The sequence below is a fragment of the Psammomys obesus genome, unplaced genomic scaffold (assembly GCF_907164565.1).
Source record: "Psammomys obesus unplaced genomic scaffold, mPsaObe1.curated_primary_1811, whole genome shotgun sequence".
Lineage (NCBI taxonomy): Eukaryota > Metazoa > Chordata > Mammalia > Rodentia > Muridae > Psammomys > Psammomys obesus.
The window spans coordinates 4,061,200-4,087,824 of NW_026596051.1; positions in this window are offsets into that span (position 1 = coordinate 4,061,200).

Sequence of the window (26,625 nt, forward strand, 5' to 3'; positions counted from 1 at the left end):
TAACCTAAGACCCCAGATGTAGCCCATGGCAGTTAAGTATCCAAGTGGGTTCCATTGTAATAGGAACAGGGACTGTCTCTGACATGAACTGATTGGCCTGCTCTTTAATTACTTCCCCCTGAGGAGGAAGCAGCATCACCTGGCCACAGAAGAAGACAATGAAGCCACTCCTTATGAGACCAAATTGACTAGGGTCAGAAGGAAGGAAAAAAAGTCCTCCCCTATCAGTGAACTTGGGGAGGGGCATGCATGCAGATGGTGGAGGAAGGGAGAGATTGGGCTGGGAGAAGGGAGAGAACCACAGGGAGGATACAAAGTAAATAAAATGTAATTAATAAAGAATGGCAGAGAAACACTTAAAGAAATGCTCAACATCATTAGCCATCAGGGAAATGCAAATCAAAACGACCCTGAGATTTCACCTTACACCCATCAGAATGGCCAAGATGAAAAACTCAAGTGACAACACATGCTGGAGAGGTTCTGGAGAAAGGGGAACCCTCCTCCATTGCTGGTGGAAATGTAAACTGGTACAACCACTCTGGAAATCAATCTGGTGCTTTCTCAGACAACTAGGCATAGTGCTTCCTCAAGACCCAGCTATACCACTGGTAGGCATATACCCAAAATTTGCTCAAGTACACAATAAGGACATTTGCTCAACCATGTGTGTAGCAGCTTTATTTGTAATAGCCAGAACATGGAAACAACCCAGATGTCCATCAGTGGAGGAATGGTTACAGAAATTGTGGTATTTTTACACAATGGAATACTACTCAGCAATCAAAACGGAGGAAATCATGAAATTTGCAGGCAAGTGGTGGGATCTAGAAAAGACCATTCTGAGTGAAGTATCCGAGAAGGAGAAAGACAAACATGGAATATACTCGCTTATATAGACCTAAAAGATATGATAAACATAATGAAATCTATACATCTAAAGAATATAATCAAGAAAGCGGATACGGGGTATGATGATCAATCCTCATTTAGAAAGACAAATTGGATATGCATTGAACGTATGACAGGAGTCTACCACAGAAGGCATCTGAAAGACTGTACCTAGCAGTGTTCCAAAGTAGATACTAAGACTCATAACCAAACCCTCGGCAGAGTGCAGGGAATCATATGAAAGAAGGGGAGTTTGATGTGGAAAGGATAGGAGCTCCACAAGGACCAAACATATCTGGGCACAGGGTCTTTTGTGAGATGGACACTCAACCAAAGACCAGGAGAGGATAAAACCTAGAACCTCTGCTGGGATGTGACCCGTGATAGCTCAGTAATCAATTGGTTTCCCATAGTAAGGGGAACAAGGACTATTTCTAATAGGAACTCAATGACTCAACACCTCCCAAGGGAGGAGCAGTACTGTTAGGCCACAGAGGAGGACTTTGCAGCCAGTCCTGAAAATACCGGACAAAATTGAGTCATATGAAAGGGGAGGAGGTCCTCCCCTATCAGTGGACTTGGAAAGGGGCAGGGAGGAGATGAGGGAGGGAGGGTGGGACTGGGGAGGGAATGAGGGATACAGCTGGGATACAGAATTAACAAAATGTAACTAATGAGAAAAATGAAATTAAAAAAAATAAATAAAAGTTAAAAAAAAACAAACATTACACTGATATTTCTACCAGAATTATCACGACAGTAATATTCAATTTGGAAACAAAATAAAGTTGTTAATTATAAATAAATAAAGAAAGAAAGAAAGAAAGAAAGAAAGAAATAATAAATGGGACCTCATGAAACTGAAAATCTTCTGAAGCAAAGGACACTGTCTTCAGAACAAAACGACTGCGAATAGAATGGGAAAGGATCTTCACCAACCCTATATCTGACAGAGGGCTAATATCCAGAATATATAAAGAACTCTTGAAGTTAAATAGCAACAAATCAAGATATCCAATTAAAAAATGGGATACAGAGCTAAACAGAGTATTTTCAATAGAGGACTATCAAATAGCAGAGAAACACTTAAAGAAATGCCCAACATCCTTAGATATCAAGGAAATGCAAATCAAAGCACACCTGAGATTTCATCTTACACCCATCAGAATGGTTAACATCTAAAACTCAAGTGACAACACATGCTGGAGAGGATGTGAAGAAAGGTGAACACTACTCCACTGATGGCGGGAATGTAAACTTATACAGCAAGGACATTTGCTTATGTATTTTTTTAATGCCAAATGGATACTCTCTATATACAATTTTTGTTTTCTGTCACATTTGATGGTATGTAAAATGTTAGCATTTCTCACCAACAATGGCCAAGAAACCCTTACACATACCAATGTTCTACACCTAGATTCACTCTTTAATTATATCTTTTTGTAAAACTTTTTAATGTTAATATATTTTTATTGTTATCATTTATTACAATTTATTTAATTTGTGTACCAGCTGTATCACCATCCATTTCTTCCCAATCCCACCCTCTCTCCCTCTTCTCCCCCATGCCCCTCCCCTAGTCCACTGATAGAGGAAGTCGTCCTTCCCTTCTATATGACCCTAGCCTATCAGGTTTCATCAGGACTGTTTACCTCATTTTTCTCTGTTGCTTGACAAGGCTGCAACCCCACAGGGGGAGGTTATCAGAGTGCCTGTTACTGAGTTCATGCCAAAGAAATCCCCTGCTCCCCTTATTAGGGAATCCACTTGGATACTGATTCTATGTGCTACATCTGAGCAGGTATTTTATGTCATTTCCATCATTGTCCTTGGTTACATCTTCAGTGTCCTTTCTGTCATTAGAAAATGTTTACACCTGTGCTCTAGATTTTTCTGTGTACTAGTTGAAAATTTTTTGAATAATAGTACCATAAAATATGTTTCTAAATTTTAGAATGAAATCTTAAATTATCAAAGAAACAAAATGTCCTTACATGACATTAATTTCCTTGAGATATTCTGTATTATTGAAAGAAAATTTCATGTTGCTTTATTAACCTTTATGACCTCCTCTCCAAAAGGAATATGATATGCAGAGATGTTGATCTTCCCCTAAGGACTCCATTGAAGTAATTCTTAGTTGACTTTGACCTTATGATCCTGACAAACTTAAAGAAAAACTCTCATCTGAATTGGCTACAAATATATGAGAGATCATGATTTAACAGACATGATAGCTGGGTGAAAAGAGTGACATTGTGTTTTACCTTTTTGTTTCAAATTATTTGTGAAATTTCCCATGCTTCTTTTTGCTTATAACCTGTGTCCTCTCTGTAACCTGTAATATTCCAGTTTATCTACATCCTGCTTTCCGTCCATTAGGAAATACTCTTGGTTTTATTCAGTTTTCCAAGCTGAAAATATGGTAGGAAATACTACCTTGAATGTTTTGGTTTTCATATTTATATACTTGTCTGTCCATATGGCTGGGGTATTGAAATCCTTGTATCAAAGTGTGTAGAAAAAAATCCCAAGATGCCTTTATAATCTACACTCTCTGAGAGAATTTGTGAGCATCTTGCATCTTTATTCTGATAGACACTTGTTCTTTCTTTTTTTTCATGTTATCAATGATGTTCTTGATACTGTCAATTGCATTTCTTACAAAGATGACTTTCTTTGAGTTTCATCAAGTGACACAAGTAGTTTCCTCAAAGAGCTTTCTCATTGTTAACTTTTATGTTGTTGATATATTCCATGTAAATGGCACTTGGTTGCACATAGATTGAAAATAGTTTATTCAACACCGTAGTCCAATTTGTCGTTTGTCATTTGTGGATTTTATGAAAATCTTAATGTCACCTAGCTTGTCAATATCTTTCATTACAGTAACTGCTATCTGTATCATTTGAGGATATCTCTTTCCACCCAAGATTGTTACAATCAAATGTGTAATTTTGTGTATATTTTACCTTGGATATTATTTTATTTTTTTATTAATTACACTTTATTCCCTTTTATCCCCCCATAAGCCCCTCTCTTTTCCCCTCCTGGTCCCACCTTCCCTCCCCTTTCTTCACCCAAGATCTTAGTCTATCAGATCACATCAGGAGTGGTTGCATTGTCATTTTCTGTGGCCTGGTAAGGCTGCTTCCCCCTCACGGGGAGGTGATAAAAAAGCAGGTCAATCAGATTATGTCCAAGGCAGTCACTCTTCCCATTACTATATAACCCACTTGGACACTAAACTGCCATGGGCTATATCTCTGCAGGGGTTCTAGGTTATAACCATGCCTGGTACTTGGTTGAAGTATGAGTCTATGGGAAGACCCTTGTGTTCAAATTTTCTGGTTCTGTTGACTCCTTGTGGTCTTCCTTTCCTCCCCAGATCTTACTATTTCCCACTTCTTACATAAGATTCCATGCACACTGCCCAACAGTTGGCCATAAGTCTCAGCATCTGTATTGGTACTCTCCAGGGCAGAGCCTTCCAGAGGCACTCTGTGGCAGGTTCCTAGGTTGTTTCCTGTTTTCTTCTTCTTCTGATGTCCATTCTCTTTGCCTTTTGAGATGGGGATTGAGCATTTTAGCCAGGGTCCTCTCTCTTGATTAGTTTATTTAGTAATACAGATTTTAGTAGGTTTATCATATGTTATATGTCTATATAAGTGAGTATATACCATGTGTGTCTTTCTGCTTCTGGAACAGCTTACTCAGGATGGTCCTTTCCAGGTCCCACCATTTACCTGCAAATTTCTTTTATTTTTTATTTTTTTTTCTTTTTAGTTACATTTTGTTAACTCTGTGTCCCAGCTGTATCCAGCTCCCTCATTCCCTCCCCAACCCCACACTCCCTCCCTGGTCTCCTCCCTGCCCCTTTCCAAGTCCACTGATAGGGGAGGACCTCCTACCCTTTCATCTGACCCTGTTTTATCAGGTATCTTCAGGGCTGGCTGCAAAGTCCTCCTCTGTGGCCTAACAGACTGCTCCTCCCCGGGGGGGGGGGGTCAAGCAGCCTGCCCTTGAGATCCTGTTAGAAATAGTCCGTGTTCCCCTTACTTTGGAAAACTACTTGGTTACTGAGCTACCACGGGCCACATCCGAGCAGAAGTTCTAGGTTATATCCATAGATGGTCCTTGGTTGAGTGTCAGTCTCAGAAAAGACCCTGTGCCCAGATATGTTTGGTCCTTGTAGAGCTCCTATCCTTTCCATATCATACTAACTCCCCATTTTTAATATGATTCCCTGCACTCTGCCGAGGGTTTGGTTATGAGTCTTAGTGTCTGCTTTGAAACACTGCTAGGTAGAGTCTTTCAGATGCCTTTTGTGGTAGATTCCTATCATACTTTCAATGCACATCCCATTTGTCTTTCTAAATGAGGATTGATCATCTTCGCCTATGTCCACTTTCTTGATTATCTTCTTTAGGGGTGTAGATTTCATTATGTTTATCATATCTTGTAGGTCTATATAAGCGAGTATATACCAAGTTTGTCTTTCTCCTTCTGGGATACTTCACTCAGAATGATCTTTTCTAGATCCCACCACTTGCCTGCAAATTTCATGATTTCCTCCTTTTTGATTGCTGAGTAGTATTCCATTGTGTAAAAATACCACAATTTCTGTATCCATTCCTCCACTGATGGACATCTGGGTTGTTTCCAAGTTCTGGCTATTACAAATAAAGCTGCTATGAACATGGTTGAACAAATGTCCTTGTTGTGTACTTGAGCAAATTTTGGGTATATACCTAGGAGTGGTATAGCTGGGTCTTGAGGTAGCACTACTCCTAGTTGTCTGAGAAAGCGCCAGATTGACTTCCAAAGTGGTTGAACCAGTTTACATTCCCACCAGCAATGGAGGAGGGTTCCCTTTTCTCCACAACCTCTCCAGCATGTGCTATCACTTGAGTTTTTCATCTTGGCCATTCTGATGGGTGTGAGGTGAAATCTCAGGGTCGTTTTGATTTGCATTTCCCTAATGGCTAAGGAGGTTGAGCATTTCTTTAAGTGTTTCTCTGCCATTCGATGTTCCTCTTTCGAGAATTCTCTGTTTAGCTCTGTTCCCTATTTTTTAAGTGGATTACTTGGTTTGTTGCTTTTCTGCTTCTTTAGTTCTTTATATATACTGGATATTATCCCTCTGTCAGATAAAGGGTTGGTGAAGATTCTTTCCCAATCTGTAGGCTGTCTATTTGTTTTGATGACAGTGTCTTTTGCTTTACAGAAGCTTTTCAGTTTCATGAGGTCCCATTTATTGATTGTTGCTCTTAGAGCCTGTGCTGTTGGTGTTCTGTTCAGGAAGTTGTCTCCTGTGCCAATGAGTTCTAGGCTGTTTCCCACTCTTTTTCCAACTGATTTAGAGTATCTGGTTTTATGTTGAGGTCCTTGATCCACTTGGACTTTAGTTTTGTGCAGGGTGATAAATATGGATCTATTTTCATTTTTCTGCATGTAGACATCCAGTTGGTCCAGCACCATTTGTTGAAGATGCTGTCTTTTTTCCATTGAATGGATTTGGCTTCTTTGTCAAATATTGAGTATTCATAGGTGTGTGGGTTTATTTCTGGGTCTTCTATGTGATTCCATTGACCCTCCTTTCTGTTTCTATGCCAATACCATGCAGTTTTTATTACTGTTGCCCTGTAGTACAGCTTGAGATCGGAATGGAGATACCTCCAGATGATCTGTTGTTGTACAGGATCGTTTTGGAGATTCTGGGTTTTTTGTTTCTCCATATGAAGCTGAGAATCTTTTTTTCAAGGTCTGTAAAGAATTGAGTTGGTATTTTGATGGGAATTGCATTGAATCTGTAGATTGCTTTTGGCAGGATGGCCATTTTCACAATGTTAATCCTACCAATCCATGAGCACGGGAGATCTTTCCATCTTCTGAGATCTTCTTCAATTTCTTTCTTCAAAGACTTGAAGTTTTTCTCAAATAGGTCTTTCACTTGCTTGGTTAGAGTCACACCAAGGTACTTTATGTTGTTAGTGGCTATTGTGAAGGGTGTTGTTTCCCTAATTTCTTTCTCAGCCTTTTTGTCTTTGGTATACAAGAGGGCCTCTGATTTTTTTGAGTTGATTTTGTATCCTGCCACTTTGCTGAAGGTGTTTATCAGCTGAAGAAGTTCTCTGGTTGAATCTTTGGGGTCGCTCATGTATACTATCATATCATCTGCAAATAGTGACACTTTGACCTCTTCCTTTCCGATTTGTATCCCCTTGATCTCCTTTAGTTGTCTTATTGCTCTGTCTAGGACTTCAAGTACAATGTTAAAGAGATATGGAGAGAGTGGGCAGCCTTGTCTTGTCCCTGATTTCAGTGGGATTGATTTAAGTTTCTCTCCATTGAGTTTGATGTTGGCTATAGGCTTGCTGTATATTGCCTTTACTATCTTTAGGTATGTGCCTTGTATCCCTGATCTCTCCAAGACTTTAAACATAAATGGGTGCTGGACTTTGTCAAATGCTTTTTCAGCATCTAAGGAGATGATCATGTGGTTTTTCTCCTTCATTTTGTTTATGTGGTGGATTACATTGATGGATTTCCGTATGTTGAACCACCCTTGCATTCCTGGGATGAAGCCTACTTGGTCATGGTGGATGTGTTCTTGGATTCGGTTTGCAAGTATTTTATTGAGTATTTTTGCATCAATGTTCATAAGAGAGATAGGTCTGAAGTTCTCTTTTTTTGTTGGATCTTTGTGTGGTTTAGGTATCAAAGTGACTATGGCTTCATAGAATGAGTTTGGTAGTGTTCCTTCTATTTCTATTTTGTGGAATAGTTTGAGGAGAATTGGTGTTAGTACTTCTTTGAAGGTCGTGTAGAATTCTGCACTGAAGCCATCTGGTCCAGGGCTTTTTTTGGAGGGGAGACTGTTAATGACTGCTTCAATTTCCTTGGGAGATATAGGGCTATTCAGTCTTTCTACCTGATCTTGACTTAATTTTGGTAGATGGAATCTGTCAAGAAAGTTATCCATTTCATTTAGATTTTCAAATTTTGTGCCATATAGGCTTTTGTAGTATGACCTAATAATCATTTGGATTTCCTCAGTGTCTGTAGTTATGTCCCCATTTTCCTTTATGATTTTGCTGATTTGTATGGTTTCTCTCTGCTTTTTAGTTAGTTTTGCTAAGGGTTTGTCTATCTTGTTGATTTTCTCAAAGAACCAGCTTTTTGTTTCATTGATTCTTTGGATAATTTTATTTGTTTCTAATTGATTGATTTCAGCCCTTACTTTGATTATTTCCAGCCTTCTGCTCCTCTTGGGTGTATCTGCTTCTTTTTTTTTCTAGGTTTTGCAGTTGGGCCATTAAGTTGTTTGTATGTGATGTTACAGATTTCTTCTTGTAGGCACTTAGTGCTATAAATTTTCCTCTGAGCACTGCTTTCAATGTGTCCCATAAATTTGGGTATGTTGTGCCTTCATTTTCATTGAATTCTAGAAAGTCTTTAATTTCTTTCTTTATTTCTTCCTTGACCCAGCTGTCATTGAGTAGTAAGTTGTTCAGTTTCCATGTGCGTGTCAGCTTTTTGTTGTTTCTGTTGTTGTTGATGTCCAGCTTTAGTCCATGGTGGTCAGATAGTATACAAGGTATTATTTCAATCCTTTTGTATCTGTTTAGGCTTGCTTTGTGACCAACTATATGGTCTATTTTGGAGAAGGTTCCATGTGGTGCTGAAAAGAAGGTGTACTCTTTTGAGTTTGGGTGAAAAGATCTGTAGACGTCAATTAGGTCCATTTGATTTAGGGATTCTGTGAGTGCTTTTATTTCCCTATTTGGTGTCTGTCTGGTTGATCTGTCCCTTGATAGGAGTGGGGTGTTGAAGTCTCCCACTATTAAGGTATTAGGATCAATGTATGATTTAAGCTTTAATATTGTTTCATTTACGAATGTAGGTGCTCTTGTATTTGGGGCATAGATATTCAAAATTGTGATGTCCTCTTGTTGGATTTTTCCTTTGATGAGAATATAGTGGCCCTCCTTATCTTTTTTTATTAACTTCGGGTGAAAGTCTATTTTATTAGATATTAGGATGGCTACTCCAGCTTGTTTTCTGTAACCATTTGCTTGAAAAACATTTTTCCAGCCCTTTACTCTGAGGTAGTGTTTATCTTTGTTGCATAGGTGTGTTTCTTGGATGCAACAGAATGTTGGGTCCTGTTTCCTGAAACATTCTGTTAGCCTGTTTCTTTTTATTGGTGAGTTGAGTCCATTAATATTGATAGATAATATTGACCAATGCATGTTAGTTCCTTTTGTAATGGAGTCGATGATCTTACCTTGTTTCATTGCTTGTTTTCTTTTCTTTTCATTTTTGTTGGGATATTATCTGTATGCCCTGTTTTCTTGGGTGAATTCGTTTTCGTTGGATTGGAGTTTTCCTTCTAGTATCTTCTGTAGGGTTGGTTTGCTGTATAGATATTGCGTAAATTTAGTTTTGTCATGGAATATTTTGTTTTCTCCATCTATGTTGATTGAAATCTTTGCAGGGTATAGTAGTCTGGGTTGACATTTGTGATCTCTTAGAGTCTCCATGATGCTTGCCCAGGCCCTTCTGGCTTTCATAGTTTCTGATGAGAAGTCTGGTTTGATTCTGATAGGTCTACCTTCATATGTTATTTGGCCTTTTTCCCTTGCTGCTTTTAATATCTTTTCTTTGTTCTGTAGATTTAGTGTTTTGATTTTGATGTGATGTGATGTGTTTCTTTTCTGGTCTAGTTTATTTGGTGTTCTGTAGGCCTCTTGTATATTTATGGACATCTCTTTCTTTAAGTTGGGAAAATTTTCTTCTATGATTTTCTTGAAAATATTTTCTGGACCTTGGAGCCTGGAGTCTTCTTTTTCATCAGTTCCTATTATTCTTAGATTTTGTCTTTTCATAGCATCCTTGATTTCTTGGATATTTTGTGATTGGAATTTTTCTGCTTTTACTTTTTCTTTGAGAGAAGTATCAATTTCTGCAAGTGTGTCTTCAGCTCCAGAGATTCTCTCTTCCATCTCTTGTATTCTGTTGGTGATGCTTACTTTTATGGTTCCTGATCTTTTCTCCAAGTTCTCCAGCTCAAGAGTTTTCTCATTTTGTGTTTTCTTTATTGATTCTAATTCTGTTTTCATGCCTTGCACCATTTCTTCCATGTGTTTGAATTTGGATTCCTGTCTCTCTACGATGGACTCTATTTCTTTATTCATTTCCTTTTTGTATGCCACTAATTTTTTCTCTACTTGTGCTTCTATTTGTTTGGCTATGCTTGCCTGTGTTTCTTTAAGGGTTTTGTCTATTTCTTCTTTCTTTATCTCCAATTGACTGGCCAACTCTTTGAAAGATTTGTTCATTTCCTCCTTATGAGCCTCAAATAATTGAGCAAGCATGGCTTTAAGGTCATTTTCCTGTGCTTCTGATGAATTGGAGTATCCATCGATTTTGGGGTTTGCTGGTGAAGTCATGATGTCCTGATTTATGTTGGGAGTGTTCTTTTGCCTACCCCTGGCCATTGGCTTATCTGAGACCTTCCCTGTTTGTTTTTGGATTCTGCCGATCAGACTGGTACTGTCTCTCTCTCGAGTCTGGAGAATTCTTTAGGAAGTTGAGAGAGGTCCCGTGTCCTTAGCGTGTGCTGAGGACTAGCTGTACCTGTGGGAGGAAAGTACGCAGGCGCAAACAGAGGCAAATGCAAGCGTGCGTGCGTGTGTATATGTGTGTGTGTGTGTGTGTGTGTGTGTAAGTGGGTGTGGGCGTGTGTTTCGAGGGACAGAGTGATGGCTAATGTTGAACCCTTGAGTGTGTGGGAGGGACTCTGCAATGTATATGTCACAGGCACTAGTGATGATCGCAGCGCAATTTCTGGCATTAACTGCCTTAACTCCTCAATTAGACCCACAGAGCAGGAACTTCAATGTTCCAAGTGCCCCTCTGTTTCCCAAAGTGGGTATATGGGTGGGAGGGGGGTTCGATGCCTGGCTTCTGTTTTAGAAGGACCCAGGATCAGTGGAGCTGCAGATTCTCAAGGGTTCACTTACTTACAGGCAGGTCACTTGGCAGAGATCGGGGTATCTGGGCTCTCTGTTCTCTGGTTTGGCCCTGCTTCTTTGATGTGCTCCGCCAGTTCCGTGCTGTTGTCACTGCCAGGTTATGAGGTCTTGCTGCAGCTGGAGATTTCAGGGTGGTCATGTCAGTGGGAATCGGGGTAACCAGCCTTTCTGTTCTCTGGTTTGGCCCTGGTTAGTCTTAAACTGGAGGGCTGATGTGCCCCGCCAGCTCAGTGCTGCTCCGCCGCCAGGTTAGAAAGTCCCGCTGTAACTGGAGACTGGGTTGCTAGTCCAGATGCTTTCTGGGAAGTCCTGGGATCTCTTCACTGTGCTCTCCAAGCTTCGGAGGCCCAGCGCCTGGTGTGTCTAGCTTGTATGGCGTTTCTGTCTGGTTTTGGTGAGTATATAGCGTATTCTCTGTCACTGTGGGATTGGGCGGGCTGTACTGTCAGTGATCGCGATCCTGAGGAGCTAGTATGGCTTCTAGCAGACTTGGGCCCTGGGAGGATGGTGCAGCTGCCGCGCGAATCTGGGGCTCCAAGACACAGTACTGCTGGCCTTTGCTGATAAAGGGCTTGGGGCTCCGCCTCAGTGGCTGCAGGCCCCAGGCAGTTAGGTCTGCGTTGAGAAAGGCAAGTCTGAGAAAGGCAAGTCCGCTGTGCCGAGGAGGAGGGAGGTCTGGGGGAGGGGAGTGCTGAGAGATCAAAGGATCGTTTTTCACCTTCCCCAAACAAGTCCCTGGGTGACCCGAGACCAAGGTTTTCACCTCCTGTGATGTTCCCTGTTGTTTAGAAAGTCTTTCCATTGTTTCCCTGGCTTCAGAAGTTCTTCCACTCATCAACTCAGAACTTTATCTCTTCCACAGCTCGGAAACTGTGTGTGCTAGTCGCCATCTTGGCTCCGCCCCTACCTGCAAATTTCATGATCTCCTTATTTTTCATTGCTGAGTAATACTCCCTTGTGTAGATATACTATAATTTGTGCATCCATTCTTCAGTTGAGGGGCATCTGGGCTGTTTCCACCTTCTGGCTATTAAAAATAAAGCTGTTATAAACATGGTTGAGCAAATGTCTTTATTGTGTACTTGAGCCTCTTTTGGATATATGCCTAGGAGTGGTATGGCTTGATCTTCAGAAAGCACTATTCCTAGTTGTCTGAGAAAGCACCAGATTGACATTCAGAGTGGTTATACAAGTTTACATTCCCACCAGCAGTGGAGGAGGGTTCCTCTTTCTCCAGAACCTCTCCAGCATGTGTTGTCACTTGAGTTTTTCATCTTGGCCATTCTGATGGATGTAAGGTGAAATCTCAGGGTCGTTTTGATTTGCATTTCCCTGATTGCTAATGAGGTTGAGCATTTCTTTAAGTGTTTCTCTGCCATTCGATATTCCTCTACAGAGAGTTCTCTGTTTAGCTCTGTACTCCATTTTTTAATTGGATTACTTGGTTTGCTGCTCTTCACCTTCTTTTGCTCTTTATTTATATTAGATATTAGCCCTCTGCCAGATAAAGCGTTAGTGAAGATTCTTTCCTGATTTGTAGGCATTTGTTTTTCTTTGATGACAGTGTCCTTTGTTTTACAGAAGATTTTGAGTTTTGTGAGGTCTCATTTATTGAGTGCTATTCTTTTTTTTTTTTAAAAAAAAACACAATTAGTAATGTTTAATTGTAAAAGCAATGAAGCATGTTCAAGTCATGAAAATCAGAAAAATACAGAAAATCTGGAGGATGAAAATTAGACTCACCCAGGGAATAATTACTATCAGCATGTTTAAGATTATTTAGTGGTTTTTTTGTTTTTTTTTATTAATTAAACTTTATTCATTTTGTATCCCCCCATAAGCCCCTCCCTCCTCCCCTCGCAATCCCACCCTCCCTCCCTTTCTGCATGCATGCCACTCCCCAAGTCGACTGATAGGGGAGGTTCTCCTCTTCTTTCTGATCTTAGTCTATCAGTTCTCATCAAAAGTGGCTGCATTGTCCTCTACTGTGGCCTGGTAAGGCTGCTCCCCCGTCAGGGGGAAGTGATCAAAGTGCAGGCCAATCAGATTATGTCAGAGGCAGTCCCTCTTCCCATTACTATGTAACCCACTTGGACACTGAACTGCCATGTGCTACACCTGTGGAGGGGTTCCAGGACATCTCCACGAATAGTCCTTGGTTGGAGTATGATTTTCTGGGAAGTTCCCTGTGCTCAAATTATCTTGTTCTGTTGCTCTCCTTGAGGTGTTCCTGTCCCCTCCAGCTCTTACTATTTCCCACTTCTTACATAGAATTCCATTCACTCTGCCCATCAGTTGGCCATCAGGCTCAGCATCTGCTTTGACAGTCTATACTGCAGAAGCTTTCAGAGGCCCTCTGTGGCAGGTTTCCAGGTTGTTTCCTGTTTTCTTCTGGCTTTCAGAGGCCCTCTGTAGCAGGTTCCTAGGTTGTTTCCTGTTTTCTTTGTCTTCTGATGTTGAATCACTTTGCCTTTCAGGATGGGGATTGAACATTTTAGTTAGGGGCCTCTCTTTTGCTTAGTTTGTTTAGATGTACAGATTTTAGTGGGTTTATTTTATGTTGTATGTTTATATGAGTGAGTATATACCATGCGTGTCTTTTTGCTTCTGGGACAACTCACTCAGGATGATCCTTTCCAGGTCCCACCATTTACCTGCAAATTTCATGATTTCCTTATTTTTCATTGTTGAGTAATACTCCATTGTATAGATGTACCACAGTTTCTGCATCCATTCTTCAGTTGAGGGGCATCTGGGTTGTTTCCAGCTTCTGGCTATTACAAATAAAGCTGCTACAAACATGGTTGAGCAAATGTCCTTATTGTGTACTTGAGCCTCTTTTGGGTATATGCCTAGGAGTGGTATGGCTGGATCTTGAGGAAGCGCTATTCCTAGTTGTCTGAGAAAGCGACAGATTGATTTCCAGAGTGGTTGTACCAGTTTACATTCCCACCAGCAGTGGAGAAGGGTTCCCCTTTCTCCACAACCTCTCCAGCATGTGTTGTCATGGGAGTTTTTCATCTTGGCCATTCTGATGGGTGTAAGGTGAAATCTTAGGGTTGTTTTGATTTGCATTTCCCTAATGGCTAATGAGTTTGAGCATTTCTTCAAGTGCTTCTCTGCCATTCGATATTCCTCTACAGAGAATTCTCTGTTTAGCTCTGTTCCCTATTTTTTATGTGGATTACTTGGTTTACTCTTAGAGCCTGTGCTGTTGGTGTTCTGTTCAGGCAGTTTTCTCCTGTACCAATGAGTTCTAGGGTCTTCCCCACTTTTTCTTCTAACTGATTTAATATGTCTGGTTTTAGGTTGAGGTTTTTGATCCACTTGAACTTTAGTTTTGTGCATGGTGATAAGTATGGATCTATTTGCATTTTTCTACATGTAGACATCCAGTTAGACCAGCACCATTTGTTGAAGATTCTATCAATTTCCCATTGTATGGTTTTGGCATCTTTTTCAAAGTCAGGTGTTCATAAGTGTGTGGGTTTATTTCTGGGTCTTCTGTTCGGTTCAATTTAAACACCATTCTGTTTCTATGCCAGTACCATGCAGTTTTTATCAATGTTGCTCTAAAGTACAGCTTAAGATCAGGGATGGAGATACCTCCAGAAGATCTTTTATTGTAGAGGATTGTTTAGCAAATCTGGGTTTCTTATTATTCCATATGAAGTTAACAATTATTCTTTCCAGATCTGTAAAGAACTGTGTTGGTAATTTGATTGGAATTACATTGAATCTGTAGATAGCTTTTGGTAAGACAACCATATTTACTATGTTAATGGTGCCAAGCCATGAGCATGGAAGATCTTTCCATCTTCTGATATCTTCTAATTCTTTCTTCAGAGACTTAAAATTTTTTTCATACAAGTCTTTGAATTGCTTGGCTAAGGTTACACCATGGTACTATATGTCATTTGTGGCTATTCCCTAATTTCTTTCTCAGTCCTTTTGTCTTTTGTATACAGGAGGGCTACTGATTTTTTTTTTTTGAGTTAATTTTATATCCGGCCACTTTGCTGATGGTGTTTATCAGCTGTAGGAGTTCCCTGGTAGAGATTTTGGGGTCACTCACATATACTATCATATCTTCTGCAAATAGTGGTAATTTGACTTCTTCCTTTCCAATTTGTATCCCCTTCATCTCTGTCAATTGTCTTATTGCTCTAACAAGAACTTCCAGACCTATGTTGAAAAGATATGGAGAGAGTGGGCAGACTTGCCTTATCCCTGATTTCAGTGGGATTTCTTTAAGTTTCTCTCCATTGAGTTTAACATTGGCTATAGTTTACATGTTTATTGCCTTTACCAGTTTAGGAATATGCCTTGTATCCCTGATCTCTCCAATACTTTAAACATGAATGGATTTTGGATTTTGTCAAATGCTTTTTAAGCATCTAGGGAGATTATCATGTGGTTTTTTTTTCTTTCAGTTTGTTAATATGGTGGATCACATTGATGGATTTCTGTATATTGAACCTCCTCTGCATACCTGGGATGAAGCCTACTTGGTCATAGTGGATGATATCTTTGATGTGTTCTTAGATTCAGTTTGCAAGTATTTTGTTGAGTATTTAAATAATGGAGATTGGCCTTAAATTCTCTTTCTTTGTTGGGTCTTTGTGAGGTTTAGGTACCAAGGTGACTGTGGCTTCATAGAATGAGTTTGGTAATGTTCCTTCTGTTTCTATTTTGTGGAAAAGTTTGAAGAGAATTTGAGTTAGCTCTTCTTTGAAGGTCTGGTAGAATTCTGTGCTGAAACCATCTAGTCCTCGGCTTTTTTTTTTTTTTTTGGATGGGAGATTTTGGATGACTGCTTCTATTTCCTTGAGGTATATAAGACTATTTAATTGATTTACTTGGTTCTGATTCAACTTTGGTATGTTGAATTGATCAAGAAAATTGTCCATTTCATTTTCAAATTTTGTGGCATATAGACTTTTGAAGTAAGTCCCAATGATTCTTTGGATTTCCTCCGTGTCTGCAGTTTTATCCCCCTTCTCACTCTGATTTTGTTGATTTGGATGATGTCTCTCTGCCTTTTAGTTAGCTTGGCTAAGGGTTTGTCGATCTTGATGATTTTCTCAAAGAACCAGCTCTTGGTTTCATTGATTCTTTGAATTGTTTTATTTGTTTCTAATTGATTGATTTCAGCCCTGAGTTTGATTATTTCTAGCTGTCTACTACTTTTTGGTAGGGTTTTCATATGAGCCATGAAGTTTTTTGAGTGCGCTGTCTCGAATTTCTTCTTGGAGGCACTTAATGCTATGAACTTTCCTCTTAGCACTGCTTTCATTGTGTCCCACAAGTTTGGGTATGTTGTGTCTTCATTTTCATTGAGTTCTAAAAATACTTTAATTTCTTTCTTTATTTCTTCCCTGACCCAGCTGTAATTTATTAGCAAGTTGTTCAGTTTCTATGTGTGTGTAAGCTTTTTGCTATTTCTGTTGTTGAGGTTCAGCTTTATTCCATGGTGATCAGAGAGGATACAAGAGATTATGTCAATCTTCTTGTATCTAGTCAGGCTCGTTTTGTGACCCACTATATGGTCTATTTTGGAGAAGTTTCCATGAGGTGCTGAGAAGAAGGTAAATTCTTTTTTGTTTGGGTGTAAGGTTCTGTAAATGTCTGTTAGGTTCATTTGATTCATGATCTCTGTTAGAGACATTGTTTTTTGTTGTTGTTGTTGTTGTTTAATTTCTGTTTTGTTGATATATCCTTTGTTGATATTGAGGTTTTGAAGTCTCACACTATTAATGTGTGGGTATCTATGTGTGGTTAAATTTTATCAATGTTTCTTTTACAAATGTAGATGTCATTGTATTTGGGGCATAGATGTTTATGATTGTGATGTCTTCTTGGTGGAATTTTCCCTGGATGTGTATGAATTGTCCTTCCCCATCTCTTTTGATTAATTTTGGTTGAAAGTGTATTTTATCTGCTGTTAGAATGGCTACTCCTGCTTGCTTCTTGGGTCCATTTGCTTGGAAACCCGTCTTCCAGACCTTTACCCTCAGGTAATATCTATCTTTGTGACTTAGGTGTGTTCCTTGTATGCAACAGATTGCTGGGTTTTGTTTAAGCATCCATTCTGTTAGTTTCTGTCTTTTTATTGTAGAATTGAGTCCATTGATGTTGAGAGAGATTAATGACCAGTGGCTGTTAGATCCTTTCATTTTGATGTTGGCTGAGGTCATATGGTTGTTTGCTTGGTTGCTTTTTGTTTTACTGTAGTGAAGTTAATTTTTTCCTGTGTTTTCTTGAAAGTAGCTAGTTTTCTTGGGTTGTATTTTCCCTTCTAGTGTCTTCTGTAATGCTGGTTTTGTATATAGGTATTGTTGAAATTTGTTTTTGTCATTGAATATCTTGTTTTCTCCGTCTATGAGGACTGAGAGTTTTGCTGGGTATAGTAGCCTGGGCTGACATCTGTGGCCTCATAGGGTATGCATGATATCCATCCAGGCCCTTCTGGCTTTCATAGTCTCTGTTGAAAAGTCAGGTGTGATTCCAATGGGCTTGCCATTATATGTTTCTTGGCCTTTTTCCCTTGCAGCTTTTAGTATTTTTTCTTTGTTCTGTATAATTACTGTTTTGGTTATTTTGTGGTGGGAGGAGTTTCTTTTCTGATCTAATTTATTGGGTGTTCTGTAAGCCTCTTGTATTCTTATTGGCCTCCCCTTTAAGTTGGGGAAATTTTCTTCAATGATTTTGTTGAAAACATTTTCTGGGCCTTGGAGCAGGGAATCTTCTTTTTCTTTTATTCCTATTATTATTCCTTAGGTTTTGTCTTTTTATGTTGTCTTGAATTTCTTGGATTGTCTGTGTCAGGAATGTTTTAGATTTAACATTTTCTTTGACAGATACATCTATTTCTTCCATTGTATCTTCCACACCTGAGATTCTTTCTTCTATCTCTTGTAGTCTATTGGTTATGCTAACCTCTATAGTTCCTGTTTTCTTCCCTAAGTTCTTTCTCTCCACAATTTCCTCCATTTGTGTTTTCTTTAATTTTTCCAATTCTATCTTCAGATCTTGAGCTGTTTTGTTGATTTCCTTCACCTGTCTGATTGTATTTTGCTCTTTTTCCATCAATTCCTTCAGCTGTTTGTTTGAACAATCTTTCTGTGTCTTTTATTTCATTCAGTGATTTAAGCATTTCCTCTCTATAGGCCACAAACTGTTTGGCTGCAACTTCCTGTATTTCTTCATGAATGGCCATAATCTGTTTGTTTTTATCTTCCTCTATTTGTTTATGCATAACCATAATCTGTTTGAGTTTATCTTCCTCTAGGTCTTCACACATTTTATTTGTTTCCCTTCATGAGCATAGATGTTAGATCATCTTCTTGAATTTCAATTATGCTGGGGTGTCCAGGGCTACTTGCCCCTGGATAACTGGGTTCTGGAGATTCCATATTGCTCTGGCTTTTGTTGGTTGAGCTTTTACACTGGCCTGTACCCATTGGGCTATCTTTGGTGTTTGGGGTTAGTTTCTGGTCATTCCTGGAATCCTGTGGTGGAGAGAATCCCCCTTGGCTGGAAGATATTTTTTCCTGAAGGAAACCTTCTCAGCTTTTTGTGTATAGTCACTGGATGGCCAGTGTTTTTCAGGAGTTGCCTCTGTTTACCTCAGGTGTAGAGACCTAAGGGGTAACTGTGGTCCTTGTTAGTTGAGAGGGTTCTCCTCTCACCCGGAGAAGTCCTGCAGAAAGCTGCCCTGCTTCTGGGTTTCTTGCTGTAAATTTAGTGATCTGCTGCTGTAACTTGTGTGTCTGGTGGTTTGGTCACTTTTGTTAGGGATAACTGGTCTTCCCTTGGAGCAGTATCTGGGGGTTGATCTCGGGGATTCTGGGCTTTTGTAGGTCTGAGGTTGGGGCTCTGTGCCCTGGTACTGAAGTGGTAATCTGTGGTGGGAGGGTACTGCTCTCCTGGTAACAGCAGTCTATCTGGTGCAGAGCAGGTCCCTGGGTTGGGCCAGTCTGAGGAGCTTTTTCCAGGGATATACTGGGTGGCCTAAGTTTGTCCTCTTTGCTTTGTTCCCTGTGAGGATTTCTCTAGACAGTTACTCCCAATCTCTGGTGCTGTGTAGGAGAGCTGGGCCCACAGCAACTGTCTGTGCCCACGGTTGGAGCCCAGTTCAGTGATGGCAGCTCGTACCTGCTGGTCTGAGACACTTTTTCTAGTTAAAGACTGGGTTACCCAAGTCGATACCATTTCCTTCCTTCCCAGTGGGGTTTTCTCGCGACTGGGACTCCCAGTCTCTGGTGGTTTTTGTGCCCACTGATCAGCCTGGGAAGGTGATCAGGACTGCAGGCATGTGGCTCTGGTCTGGGGACCTAGTGCCTGCACGACCAGGGATCTTTTCCCGGTTCTGGCTGGGTGACCTGAGAGTGGACCCCATTGATTCCCACATCGTGGGAGTTTCCTCTCACGTGGGTAACACGAGCACTGTTATTTTAGGGCCCAGAGTTCAGTCCCTTGGTCGCTGTACGGAAAATATTGTCCTGCTCCTCAGAAGCAGTGTTCTCCTGGCGCTGTCATCTTGTCCCCCCAACCTTGGATATTCTTATCCAATGTCAGTCCTATGTCCATTTGAGAATCATGTAAAATAGATAGACATTTATCAATTTGAGCATGAATATTTAAGAAGACATGGGATTATCTACACTTCTCTGAGTGTATATTAATAAGCTGAATCATGACCCGTACCTGGGACTTTTCAGGGAAGATGTCTTTGTATTTTCACAAGTGCTTAAGATGAGCAAGACACAAGTGACAGATGCTCATGGTATTGCTAATACACTTGAAATTAAGATGTTGTGATCAAGATTCTCTCCATCCATTTTCTTTTAGCGTGTATGTGAATTTTTTATTATGTTTCATGGCTATTTTGTCTATTTAAAGCCTGTATATACATTAATACTATAGATTTTTAAATTTGGATTTTGGTGATATTCAGTCTTCATATTCTTTCATCTTTAAGTTCATTTTCACTGTTCACAAATCTTTGCATTTCCAAAAATGTTTATAAATTGTTTGGAAATTTCCACAAAAAATATCTGTTAGGCTATTTGAATATGTTGACCCTGAATTCTGGTTTCAGTTCATGGGAGGTGAAAGTTAATATATGGAAGTTTAAAATAAAAAAAGAAAAATCCCAGCCTTTTTCTTTGGGCATTCAAAATGACTCCCTATGTTTCATCTTCTCCTTTGTAATGTCTTTCATAGCTTTCATTATATTGGCTCAGGATCTACAATATATATATTATAAGAGTGTCTCAATGAGACCCAGGTTATAATTTCTTCATGTAACCTCTCACTACACAGGGTTACTCTAAAAGGAATGAACTGAGAAACATCCTGAGCAAAGTTGATTGCGAGTTACAGCTGGAACCTGCCTGGTATTTCCCTTGTATAAACTGGTCTTCCCACTTATTGATAGTTGTCCTGTTGGAGAGATGTTTTTACTTTCCTGATCAAGACATTTGACATCCTTGTCAGTTTCTGAAGAGGCCACACTCTCCTCTTATAATCTTTGCTTCCAGGCAGGTTGTCTGAGCTAATCTGAAACCGACAGGCAAATCAAGCAGAAGGCATCTGTAGGTAGGGACCGGCATTAGCAGAACTTCACAGTGGCCACCTGAGATATCAGGCTGGACGCAGCTGGAGAGCACCCAGCAGATGTAATAGAATTGGTGGGCTGGAGCTTTGACCATGCAGAATCTCACAGCAGAACAGAAAGATGAAAAATAACAAAACAGATATGTTTTTTTTTCTCCTTTGCAATGTCCATTGCACATAAATTTATTATTTTAGGAAACATGCGTGTCTCCTGCAACTACGTATTATTCATTGTGAAGTTAGTAGAGTTTTAAGTGGGAAACAGAATTTCTACACATTCTCTGGCACCATGCCTTTTAGATTTTGACCGTTTGATGAAAAGTGCTTTTTAGTTTTGCAAATACAAGTTAATAAAATTCACTTTAATAAATACTGTTTGTATGCAAATTGCTCTCCTCTGCCTTAGATTCTCCAAGCTTCACAAATATACCAAGGATGAAATGATACTGTCAGTCTCTTCACTTTTTAATCATTTTATGAAATCAGATTAGAGGCTGTCAAAGCTGCTGACTCGTGTAACTTTTGAAGTCAATATGTTTTTAAACTTTCTCTTAGCATATATTATCTGTCAGATATAATCAACTAGGAAATTATCTCATCAGCTCTATGCCTAGCATTCTGTTCAGGAGGATGTAGTTTTTATATTTATGTTGTTATTATTTTGCCCTAAATATCTCTGTGTTGATAATTCTAACTCAATACACTATGGAAAAATATAAAAATATAAAACACCAAAATATACAAAAACATCAAAATATATATAAACAGTGAGCAACCCCTTTGAGCTCCTTTTTTCTTATCTCTGTCTAGTTTTTCTTTTTATAAACATTTTTCGTCATCCACACTTTTTTCTCGTTTCTACTTAAAAGGAGTAATCCCTTTACTAATTTGTGTGAAAGATATGTGTTTTCAAATATAACTTAATAGAAGAAAGATGATGAGAATTTAAAACATAGACCAATTACATTACAATAAAATTAGATGTTAAATGTTATCTAGGCACATATTTCACTATATGAAAGTTTTTTGTTTAATTAATTTATTTTGTGTATTTATTATACTTTATTCACTTTGTATCCCAGCTGTAACCCCCTCCCTAGTCCTCTCTCATTCTACCCTCCCTTGCTCTTCTCCTACCATGCCCCTCTCCCAGTCCACTGATAGGGGAGGTCCTCCTCTACTTCCATCTGATCCTAGGCTATCAGGTCTCATCAGGACTACGAGAGTTTTTTTAACTTAAATTTTTCTGACTTTCTTAATGTTTGTATAAAAGGAAACTTAACACCCTATACCACTGAGTGTCTTAACAGTTAGAAATTTCTATTATCTCACAAAGATACTTGGTAAAGCACATGGTATATGACACATTAGAACACACAGGCAATCAGATTTTTAAAAAGGAGTCAACAATAGTTATAAAGAGGAAAAAAAACCACAATTTCAGAATAAATTCAAGAAAGAATTACCAGGGATATTGCAGATGCAAGTTTCCTCATACATTTTTTAAAATTTTTATTTTATTTTTATTAATTACAGTTTATTCACTTTGCATCCCAGCTGTAGCCCCTCTCTTATCCCCTCCCAGTTCCACCCTTCAACCCTCCCTCTTTTTCTCCTATGTCTCTCCTCCAATCCAATGATAGGGGAGGTCCTCCTCTCCTTCCATCTGACCCTAGTCTATCAGGTCTCATCAGGACTGGCTTCATTGTCTTCCTCTGTGGCATAGTAAGGCTGTTCTCCCTTCATGTGGAGATGATAAAAGAGCCAGCCACTGAGTTCATGTCAGAGACAGTCCCTGTTCCCATTACTTAGGAACCCTCTTGGACACTGAGCTGCCATGGGCTACTCTGTGCAGAGGTTCTAGGTTATCTCCAAGTATGGTCCTTGTTTGGAATATCAGTCTCAAAAAAGACCCCTGTGCCCAGATTTTTTGGTCTGTTGTTCTCCTTGTGGAGCTCCTGTTTTCTCTAAGTCTTTCTATATCTTCCTTTTTTCATAGTGTTCCCTGCACTCTGCAAAATGATAGGTTCTCTATGAATCTCAAGATATGTTTTGATACCCTGCTGGGTAGAGTCTTTCAGAGGCCCTCTGTGATAGGCTCCTGTCCTAGTCCCTGTTTCCTCCTCCTCTGATGTCCATCTTGTTTGCCTTTCTGAATGAGGATTGAGCATCTTACCAGGGTCCTCCTTGATTATCTTCCTTAGGTGTACAGATTTTAATATGATTATCCTATGTTTTATGTCTAATATCCACTTATAAGTGAGTATATACCATGTGTGTCTTCTGCTTCTGAAATACCTCACTCAGGATGATATTTACTAGATCCCACCATTTGCCTGCAAATTTCATGATTTCCTTGTTTTTAATTGCTGAGTAGTATTCCATTGTGTAATTGTACCACAATTTCTGTATCCATTTGTCAGCTGAGAGACATCTGGGTTGTTTTCAGCTTCTGACTATTACAAATAAAGCTGCTACAAACATAGTTGAACATACATTTTTTTAAAATAGAAATGAAAGATATTTTTAGGATTCAGGTAATTATTTAGTCTCAATTATGGTTTTTATTATAATATAACTACATCATCTCTCCAGACTCTCACCTTCCAGAAAAGATACCTTCTCATTAACTGTCATTGATCTATTTCAAATCCATGGCTTATTTTTCTTCAATTTTTGTTGCAGTTTTCTTTGTTGTAGTGGTGGTGGTGGTGGTGGTAATGTTGTGTGTGTGTGTGTGTGTGTGTGTGTGTGTGTGTGTATGATTAAATGCATTAATACACAGTTTATGGGTATTTTCTTTTTGTTTTTGTCTATGAGTGTTTGACTGAATGTATATATGTGCACAATATGAAGCCTGGTGCCTACAGAGGTCAGAAGATCATGTCAGATTTTCTCTAATTGGAATTGCAGATGATTGACACCCACTATATATGGTGTCAGGAACTGAACCTGGGTCTTCTGCAAGAGCAAAAATTCCTCTTAATTGTTGGGTCATTACTCCAGCTCCCATTTTTTTCTAGGTAATTATATGATAAAATCCACATTTACCAAACGTTAAAAATTCAGCTAATTCAGTCATCATAGAATGTATAAAGTATTTGTTGAAAATTCTTTCTTTAAATATTTCAAATTGAGAAAAATAATTTTCTAAAAACTTGAATAAACATTATTTTTTTTAAAAAATCAGAATTTTATTCATGAATAACTGGATATTTCATCATTTTCCCCTCTCCTCCTACAAGCCCTATCATTAACCTTCTGTAGAATTCATTGCCATTTCTTTTTCAAACTAGGCACCCCCCATCTCTATCTCTCCCTCCCCCACACTCAGCCCATTTAGTATGTTTATGTTCGTTATTTGTACATGTGTTGATGACTCACATCTTGAGATCAGACTATTTCTCTGGAGCTCATCCCTGGAGAAACCTTATTCTTCTCTCAGAAGCTATTGATAGTCTGTATTTTTCCATCTAATTTTTCCACCTTCTTTCTTTCCCTCTTTCCCACTCCTCCTCCACCTGCCCTCTTTTGTGTTGTAGAACCTACACTATCCATTATAATATATCATCTATGTCATCATGCAAAATATTTTTTAGAATGTCTGTCACATCTAAAGACATTATCTTACAACAGGCACCTTGACTTTCTGGCTCTTAACATCTTTCTTTCCTTAAGCATTTTCCCTCTTCCTCAATGTTATCTGATCCTCACAGGAATTGGTTCAATTGTACATTAATCAGTTAGAGTTGGGTGCCTACGACCATTTATTTTCTGTATATTTGATCAGTTATAGATTTGTATATCTGCATCTATTTTCTGTGCAGACAAATTTCTTTGATGAAGGACAAGAGATGCTTTTTTTTTTTTTTTACTATAAAAGTAAGTATTTAGAACACAATGAAAAATTTAATTGGCAAAAAAGAAAAGAAATTAAATTGCTTTATAAAAGGGCCACAATAGTTTCTCCTCTAGGGTCTATGCTGTCCCAAGTCACAGGGAGTTCTCTACCTCCCACTATAAAGTCTCTCTTATTGATGAGGCCTCAAATTCAATTACAATGATATTATTTATCTCTAAAGTAAAAATACCACTATTGTATTATTTAGAAAGAATACCTTGCCAGGCCTGTCACTGTGGTTTACAGGCTTTTCTAATTTCTCTTCTCCCTTGCTCAGTTAACACAACATTTTTTTATAGTAAGCAAGCTGCAAGCTCGTTCACAAGGAGGAGGATACCAGGTAATTTACAGTTGAATTCTTACAAGTTCTGAATATGCACTGCCTGTTTTCTTTAGCAACAGGGGCTTACCATACACACACACACACACACACACACACACACACACACACACATACACACACACATATATACACGTGTATATATATTCACATATATATCAAATTAGTTCCTAGTTCTGAATCTTTATGTTTGAGTGTCTTAAATAAAAACACAGAAGTCAGAAAAGTAAAAAAGGGACCATGGTAGGGTGGCCACATGGTAGGGTGCTCTAGGAATAGGAGTTCCAGTGAGGGTGATATGACGTAAGTAGTATGAATTGAGAAAAGGGAAAAGTTTAACTGGAACATGAGAAGGAGAGTCGTACAGAGAGAAGAGAGAATGATATATAACACTATGGAGCTTTAAAACATCAGAGGAAAACTATTTATAAAATTACTATATATATTAAATTGAGTTACATTACTTGAAGTGATATGCTCCCTCAAAGAATGATAGACAACCTAACAAAACCCCAGTGTCAGACATGAGAACACTTTGAGTTGTTGGTCAGGAAACCCCCAGAATGAAATAGGCTATTGTAATTGCCATTGTTTGAGTGCTAGGCCTTGAATATTTAGATCATTTTGATACTATAAGATTATCCAAGACATAGAAAATAATAAAGGGTATGTATGGTGCCATAAACTTGAATATAAAGCTCAAACAAATCATATACATGCAAACACATGCACATATACAGAGGGAATACTTTTTTATGACTACTCATATACAAACCATTAGTAAAGCATTAATATGTAAAGTTAAATAATACATTAAAAGCAGTATTCTATGAACAGGAAGAACACAGACACACTCACACATGCAAATACCACACAGAGAATACACAAACAAGACAGTTTTACTAACCAACTAATTCAGTTTAGTGATTTATTTGCACTGCATGCCTGTGATGGTTAATTTTAATTGTCAACTTAGTGGGAAGTCTCAATAACCAGTTATCCAGATTGACTTTGCAGATGCCTATGGCAGATCACATTGATCATATTAATTGAAATGGAAAGATAAGCCCACTGTGGATAGCATAATTCCTTAGGCAGGAATTATGATTCCACATTGTGAAAAAAAAAAGAAAGAGAAAAAGAAAGAAGGAAAGAAAGCAAGCAATCTCAGAACAAGCATGTATTTAGTAATCCACCGTTTTGTTTTTTTTTTTTTGTTTTTGTTTTTTTGCTGTAGATGGAAGGATGTAATTACCTTGACTTTCCTGCACTATGGACTGTATTATCAAGTTGTGATCTAAATACATCCTTTTTTCCTTGAGTTTTATTTGTCATAGTATTTATCACAGCAACAGGAAAAAATCTAGATAATAATTAATTTAGATTTTTGTCACAAGAGCATTGAAACCGGGAATAGGGAGGCATACTATAATCTTATTCACATGAGACTATATTGTAACACAGTGAACTTCAGGCCATCAAGGATTATATAGTGAGATTCAAGCATGCAAAGATTATTAGAGTTTCAGTGACTAAATTATATAAAATGCTTTTGATATGTTAATGGATTTAGATTATATGAGAAATGTTAACTGAATAAATTACACTGCTCTCTGTAGTATATTGTAAATAGAAATGTAAATTATAATTAGGATCCTTCATTTCCTCTTCATACTTTAACTCTCTATTCCTATCTATATTATTCCATCTCTCTCTTTCTTCTTTCTGTACTTTTTCCTTTCTCTCTCCATCTCTTTCTTTCCATTTTCTTCTTTCTTTCTTTCTTTCTTTCTTTCTTTCTTTCTTTCTTTCTTTCTTTCTTTCTTTCT